The sequence below is a fragment of the Mustela lutreola genome, chromosome 8, assembly GCF_030435805.1.
Source record: "Mustela lutreola isolate mMusLut2 chromosome 8, mMusLut2.pri, whole genome shotgun sequence".
NCBI classification, from domain to species: domain Eukaryota; kingdom Metazoa; phylum Chordata; class Mammalia; order Carnivora; family Mustelidae; genus Mustela; species Mustela lutreola.
In genome coordinates this window covers 62696011-62703717 of record NC_081297.1, presented here as the reverse complement: position 1 = coordinate 62703717, position 7707 = coordinate 62696011, and positions in this window count along the sequence as shown.

The window sequence follows — 7707 nt, the reverse complement described above, 5'->3', positions numbered from 1 at the left end:
CTCCAGTCTGAAAAATCAAGAACTAGATTCTTGAACTTCATTCCAAATAAGCTCATAAGTATCTTTTCCAATACAACCCACTTTCCTTTTTCCAATTTAAGTTGCCTTTAATTCTCCTCTTCTGTCAGAAAAGCCCCTTCCCATACGGCTCTTCTGGTACCCAGGTGGTATTCTATTTCATCACTCCTATTTCTCAGTCTGTCTGAGTCCTGGGTGTGTGTCCCATTTCCACCATCAGATTAATAGGTGCCTGGATTAACCCTTCCCTCCCCTGCTCAGCCAATGCTCAGCCCTGGCCTCGGCACCAGGGACATTCAGGATGAGTGTGAAACAGACAAGGCTCATCGCTGTGCCCCCAGTTATCCCCTGGGGCCTGGGCTCTTCTTGGAGCCCTCATGGGGTGGTCAGGTGGCACCTGAGGGTAATTGAGTGACACAGCCTCAGCTGAGCCAATAACAGAGCATAATAACAACCAAGGTGTTTACCCCACAGGGAATGAGGCTGGGCGGGACGGGGGGAGGGGAGGCATCGGTGAGTGATCAAGATGGCGCCAGCCACAGATGAACAGATAGAAGAGTCTGGAATATCCTGGGTGGGAAAGATGGTGGGCTCTCTATGCTTCTTCAGGGGAGACCCTGTAGTCCATTTCCTCTGGATAGGGAAGAGGCAATGTCAGTGAATCTGGGCGACCAGCAGGCCCCTCAAGAAACTCAAGGTTGTACTTCCCATTATTTCATGAGATGCTTCCTACAGCCCATAAATTTAACCAGTTTTCTTTCCACAAGTACAGAAGAGAGTTTATTAACTCTGGTCATTGAGAATAGAAAAGCGGAAAAGTATTTCAATTGAAATAGGAGAAACTTACATAAGATTGTCTTTTCTTTTTTTTTAAATGGAAAAAAAATTCACTTTAATGACTTAAAGATTTAATGTTAAATGACAATACTCCGGTTCAAGTTTCCCTACCAGAATCCCAGCTGCTTTTTTTTTTTTTTTTTTTTTTTTTTTTGTAGAATTTGACAAGGTAATCCTAAAATTCACATGAACATAGAAGGAAGCCAAAATAATCTAAGTAATCCTAAGGAAGAACAAAGATAATTCACATATTCTGATTTCAATACTTATTAAATGGTTACAAAAATCAAGACACTATTATACTAGTGTTAGGATAAACAAAGGTAAAAGAATTAAGAGTTCAGAGATAAACTCTTAAACTTATGATCAACCAGTTCATAAGATTGTCTTTTGAAGGAAGCCTTTGAAGTCTCCTTTTTTCTGGAAACTTCTTAAGAATTTGAGATACCCATTCCTGTAGAACCAAGCCACTTCTGCCCAGGGTCAAGGAAGAGGAAGGACGACCTTTTCTTATCTTCCTGTGAGGGAGTTGACAGACTGGATGAATCAGGAATTCCTGAACCCACAGGCTCACCTTTCTTATAGACACAGACCAAAGTGGCATGTCCAGGTTTCAGAGGCATTGGATGTATGGGGACAAGGCCAGATCAAAAGGTGGCTGAAGCCTGGGAGGAGGGCTTCTCATGGCAACTGCCTCTGACAGTGTCTTCCTGTGTCATCTTGGGCCCCATGACTAACTCCACCATTAGTACTGGGTGAAAGCAGCCCCTGGATTGGGAGACAAACAGCAAATATCACCCTTTGAAACCAGAGCTCAACAAAAAAGATAGACAGATGGCTCCTCCAAGCAAGGATTTGCAAACATGCTGTGATTAAACAGGTTCTTGTTTGCCCTGAAACACTGGTTCTTAGGAGAGTAATAGGTATCATGCAGGGAAAAAAGTGTGGGGATGGATTCCCTGTTGGGTTTAAAAAAAAAAAAAAGATGAAGCCGGCATCACATTGCCATGCTTTTTCAGTCCGTCACTGTGGACCACTTAGGAAAGCTACTCTAAAGGATGCTACAAAACTCAGTTCTTTCCAAAGACGGTGACTGGAAATAAGGTCATTAAAAAATGAGGGTTTTTTCCTACTTTTTAATATTTCTGAATTTTCTCATATGAGCATATAGTGTTTTTACAGGTGAGTTATTTTAAAAACAACTACATTTTTTCATGTGTCTCTTAGCCATTTGTATGTCTTCTTTGGGGTTCATCATCATTAGCCATGAGTGAGATTCAAATTAAAACCACATTGAGATACCATCTTACACCAGTTAGAATGGCCAAAATTAACAAGACAGTAAACAAGTGTTGGAGAGGATGTGGAGAAAGGGGAACCCTCTTACACTGTCGGTAGGAAAGCAAGTTGGTGCAGCCACTTTGGAAAACAGTGTGGAGATTCCTTAAGAAATTAAAAATAGAGCTTCCCTATGACCCTGCAGTTGTGCTACTGTGTATTTACCCCACAGATACTGATGTAGTGAAAAGAAGAGCCATCTGTACCCCAGTGTTCATAGCAGCAATGGCCACAATTACAAACTATGGAAAGAGCCAAGATGCCCTTCAATAGATGAATGGATAAAGAAGATATGGTCCATATATACAATGGAGTATTATGACTCCATCAGAAAGGATTAATACTCAACTTTTGTATCAACATGGATGGGACTGGAAGAGATTATGCTGAGTGAAATAAGTCCAGCAGAGAGAGTCAATTATCATATGGTTTTGATTATTTATGGAGCATAAGAAAAACATGGAGGACATTAAGAGAAGGAAAGGAAAAGTGAATTGGGGGAAATCAGAGGGGAAGATGAACCATGAGAAACTGTGGAGTCTGAGAAACAAACTGAGGGTTTTGGAGGAGAAGAGGGTGGGTGGTTAGGGGAGCCTGGTGGTGGGTATTAAGGAGGGCACGTATTGCATAAAGCACTGGGTGTGGTGCATAAACAATGAATTCTGAAACATTGAAAAGAAATGTAAAAAATAAATAAAAATTTTTAAAAAATAAAATAAATAACAACTACAGGGGCACCTGGGTGGCTCAGTCAGTTAAGTGTCTGCCTTCGGCTCAGGTAATGATCTCAGGGTCATGGCATCAGCCCACATTGGGCTGCTTGGTCCCTGCTTGGTAGGAGTTTGCTTCTCCCTCTCCTCCTACTCATGCTCTCTCTATCTCTATCTGTCTGTCTGTCTCTCAAATAAATAAAATATTTACCAATAAATAAATAAAACTAGAGAAGAAAGGAGAGGTAGGCTGACTTTAGTATCAGAAATAAAGTAATTGTTATTGTTTAAAAAAAAATCCAGTGTCTTCTAAACCTTTGTTTGATCATAGAGCCCTCTTTTTGGCCAAATATATCTTATAGGAACCAGGGTTTCAAGGAATGTACTTTAAGAGACACAGAACAGGGGCACCTGTGTGGCTCAGTGGGTTAAAGCCTCTGCCTTCGGCTCAGGTCATGATCCCAGGGTCCTGGAATCAAACCCTGCATTGGGCCCTCTGCTCAGCAGAGAGCCTGCTTCTCCCCCCCCTCCCTGCCTGCCTCTCTGCCTACTTGTGATCTCTGTCTGTCAAATAAATAAATTAAATCTTTTTTTAAAAAAGAAAGAGACACATAACAAGTTCTCTCTATTTCACCATTAGATAGACTAACATTTCCCAAATCCAGAAGACTTACAATATCTCCTTAAAAACACGAAGGCAAATGAAATATAATTACTGTGGTGTGTGGCCTGACCTAGCTTATGGCACTGTGCCCAGCATTACACTGTTAAAGCCAAAGGCAGGTTGTTTGCTTGGACCAGAGCGCCTGTGCCTGCACCATCCCAGCACCGCTCAGGGGGAAAGAATTCTCTGGCTGGTGACCGATGTTGGGGATCTACACTGAAGAAGGCTGTGCCAGAGACTTCCAGGGCTTATTAAGTATCCTCCCTCTCCTCCTCATTTCCCAGCCTCCCTGGGGGATTGGTCAGGGCTTGGGGCCATGTCGGCCAGTTAAATGTGAGGGGCATTGACATGTGTTGATTCTAGGATGAGGCAATTAGCAGCCCATGTGTCTCTTCTCTCTTTTCCCCTGTCCCAGTAACCTTGGAGGCCATGTGTCTTGTGTGGCAGGGCTACAAGCCAGAAGCATGTAGGTCTGTGAGACATGCACTGGGAGAGCCACGTGGGAGAGCTGCCCAGATCCACTATGGACTGTGAGTGAGAAATGGACCTCTGTTGCATTAAGTTAAGCCACTCAGACTTCAGGGTTTGTCCTTTGAGGCCATCAGTGTTAATATTCTGGGTCTAAGTATAGAAGTCGGAAGGTAGAAATATCTCTCAATAGCCAATACTTTTCTCTTGAGTTCCCGTTCATCAAATAATCTGATGGCTATTAGACCTTCTCTATCTCAAGTCTCCCTTAGGCTTTCTGAAAGACTCATCTAACCTAGTAATACTAAGAGAATTAATAGTAACACTGATATAATAGTAACTATCTTGAGCATATACTATGCAGCACGTACTGAATTAAATAGTTTTCATGCACTCTTTTGTTACATTTAATTATTATTTAATTCTAATAATTAATAATTATTAATCAAATTATTTATTAAATAAATATTATTTATTTAATTTTTATACAATTTATTATTCAAATAAATTTGAATTTATTGTTTATATTAATTTTTATTTTATTCATTTGTAAATTTAATATTTATATTAAATTTAAATTTATTATTTAAATAAATTTAAATATATCTAGCTTATTTAAATTGTTATTCTAGGGGCTCCCGGGTGACTCAGTGGGTTAAGCCTCTGCCTTTGGCTCAGGTCATGATCCCAGGGTCCTGAGATGGAGCCCCGTGTCGGGCTATCTGCTCAGCAGGGAGCCTGCTTCCTTCTCTCTCTCTGCCTGTCTCTCTGCCTGCTTGTGATCTGTCTTTCAAATAATTAAAAATAAAATCTTTAAAAAATTATTATTAAAAATAATTAACTTTAATTAATTTTAATAAAATTAAAATAAAATAAATTTTAATAAATAAATAAATAAATAATAAATTTAATAAATAAAATTTAATAAAATAAATTTTAATAAAATTAAAATAAAATTCTGCCACTGTTAAGTTTTGTCCCTCTCTCCCTGCCCATAATCTGCATGTTGTTAAAGATTGCCTACTCCCTAGAGCGTTGGCCTGAGAAAAGCATGAATCAAAGGTGCATCTGCTGGGGATGGCTGTTGGAGAGGAATCCTGAGTGTCACAAGACCCACTGTGACCCTATGGTCCGTACAAGGATCTCTTTCCCTCAGATTAATTAATTTTAATAAAATTAATTCTTATTTAATTTTCAATCTCACAAGTTTATGCGGAAACTTCTATTATTAACTTTTTACTGATAAAGAATCTGAGCCTCATGGAGCTGAAGTATTTTGCCTAAGTTGAACAGTTAGTGAATGGCAGAGGAGGACCAAACCTGGGTTCCTCTGACACCCAAGATGTTGGCTTCTCCTGAGAAACTACAACATAAAATCCCAGCTTCATAGCAGATTTTTTTTTTTAAGTAGCCTCCACACCCAGCATGGAGTCCAACCTGGGGCTTGAACTCACAACCCTGAGATCAAGACCTGAGCTGAGATCAAGAGGTTCCACTCCATAAAAGATTGAAAGGACCTCTATGATGTGGCTGCTACCTGCCTCCCCAGCCCCAGACGCCTCTGCTCCCTCCCTCTCCACCTGCTGGGCCTCTTCCAACCTGTAACTTCACACTCCAGCAATCAGACTCGTTTTCACCATGCTAGTGCCTCTGACCACAATGCCCACCCCCTCCTCTTGTCTGCCTGTAAACTCCATCCTCTAATGACTCTGCACCTGTTGCTTCCCCGACCTCCCTGGAGCTCCTACTCTCCTCTTTGCTGTCTCTGTATTTTCTTTGGTTGCCAGCATCTCTCCATGTTACAGTTAACATTTCTTATGGTTATGTCACCATCCAGGGCAGTGAACCAGATTTATATATCTCTGTATGCTCAACATTAATACATGCCAGACAAATGCTAGATATTCAACAAGTATTCCTCGACCTGACCACAATTTCTTTACTGGCCCTGAGAGTGTATTCCCTGAGACTACTCTTCAACCAGTTCTCCTTAGGGCAATAAATAAACTGGCATATAGTTTATGAGATGGTGTCCTTAAAGTTTGGAGCTTGCAAATTGCTTCACCAGCACTAAACACCTCTTTTAAGTGACCAGATTTAGTCAAGTTTTTGAAGCAAAAAGATTTGAAGATAAGATTCTGTTTCCACTGAACGTTTATTAAGTATGAACTTTGTACCAGGAGTTGTATAAGATGTGTTTATGTCACCTCATTCTGGCCTAAGAGTAATACACAGGTGCTTAGTCTGTCTATTTTATAACTAAAGAAATGAGACTCGAAATGAAACTCTTGTACTCTTGAGAACTTTGCTCTTGATCCCCTGTTAGTTGCAGAGTCTGAACCTGAATTCAAAGCCATTGACTTGAACTCTAAGACTCCCTGGATCCACAGTGACCCTGTTCAGAGGCACCTGTGAGCCCCAGCCTGAATGGCTGCTGGTCTCTCCCTGGCTCTTTGCGTCCTGAGAGCATCATCACGACCTTGGAACCTGACACACGTCTCTCAGCACAAGAGTGTTTTGGAAGCTGGGTGGTGGGTGTCACAGTGATGGTCCATGTTTCAACACAACTCATACTCATAGACATTCACTTCACCAAAGACCAAGGGGACATGGCTCATTACTTTAAAGAGACTCTACTTTGGTCTTTGCCCAGAGAACAGGGAATAGCCATAACTTGAGCCCTAGGCTTTCCAGAACTGGCTTTCTGCTGCTTCCGGACCAGTTTTAAATTCTGCCACTGTTAAGTTGTGTCCCTCTCTCCCTGCCCATAATCTGCATGTTGTTAAAGATTGCCTACTCCCTAGAGCGTTGGCCTGAGAAAAGCATGAATCAAAGGTGCATCTGCTGGGGATGGCTGTTGGAGAGGAATCCTGAGTGTCACAAGACCCACTGTGACCCTATGGTCCGTACAAGGATCTCTTTCCCTCAGATTAAAACACACTTAGGGGCGCTGTGGAACACCCCGGACCTCTATGCCCCAGGTTCCAGGCCATTGATCTCCACATATGGAAGAGATATGGCCCGGGATGAGGATCCCCTTGGGAGAGAGAAGCAGCCTGGTCCTGCATAAGTTTTATTAAGTTTATTGGTGAGACACAGGAAGCAGAGAGGTGAGGCCTAAACAAGGACAAGAACTCTCATAATGGAGGGCACAAATCCCTTCATGAATGGGATCAATCTTCAAGGCTACTCCCAGATCTCCATACCTGCAGGGGCCACACAAGATATAAGCTATAACCTGGTCTTTCACCTGAGCCAGTGTTGCTGTAACAGGAGACAGTCCCCGTGGATCTGTCAGTGGACCTAGACTCTCGTGACCCCATGGAGCTTGTAGCCAAACAGCCAAAGCCAGGGCATGGAGGGGATTACGACTGAGGAGAAACCTTCCTCCAGGGGAGGCATGCACGCCAGAACAAGGTCTGAGCCGTCATTGTTGGCAATGCTTCAGGAAGGGGGGTCTGAGTTAGGGGGTCTCTCAGTATGGAAGCAGAAAGATGGGATCGAATCCTGATTCTAGATTGAGAAAGACTAATGTAGGATGTAGAGGAGAGGAAATGTCAGTGGCAGAGGAAAACAAAGAGACCAGGAGAAAGGTGAGACAGGAGTTTCCTGGAGAAGGGAGTCCAGAGGAAAAACAGGGTGAGGAGGACAGCTGGAAAATGGACTTTTGCT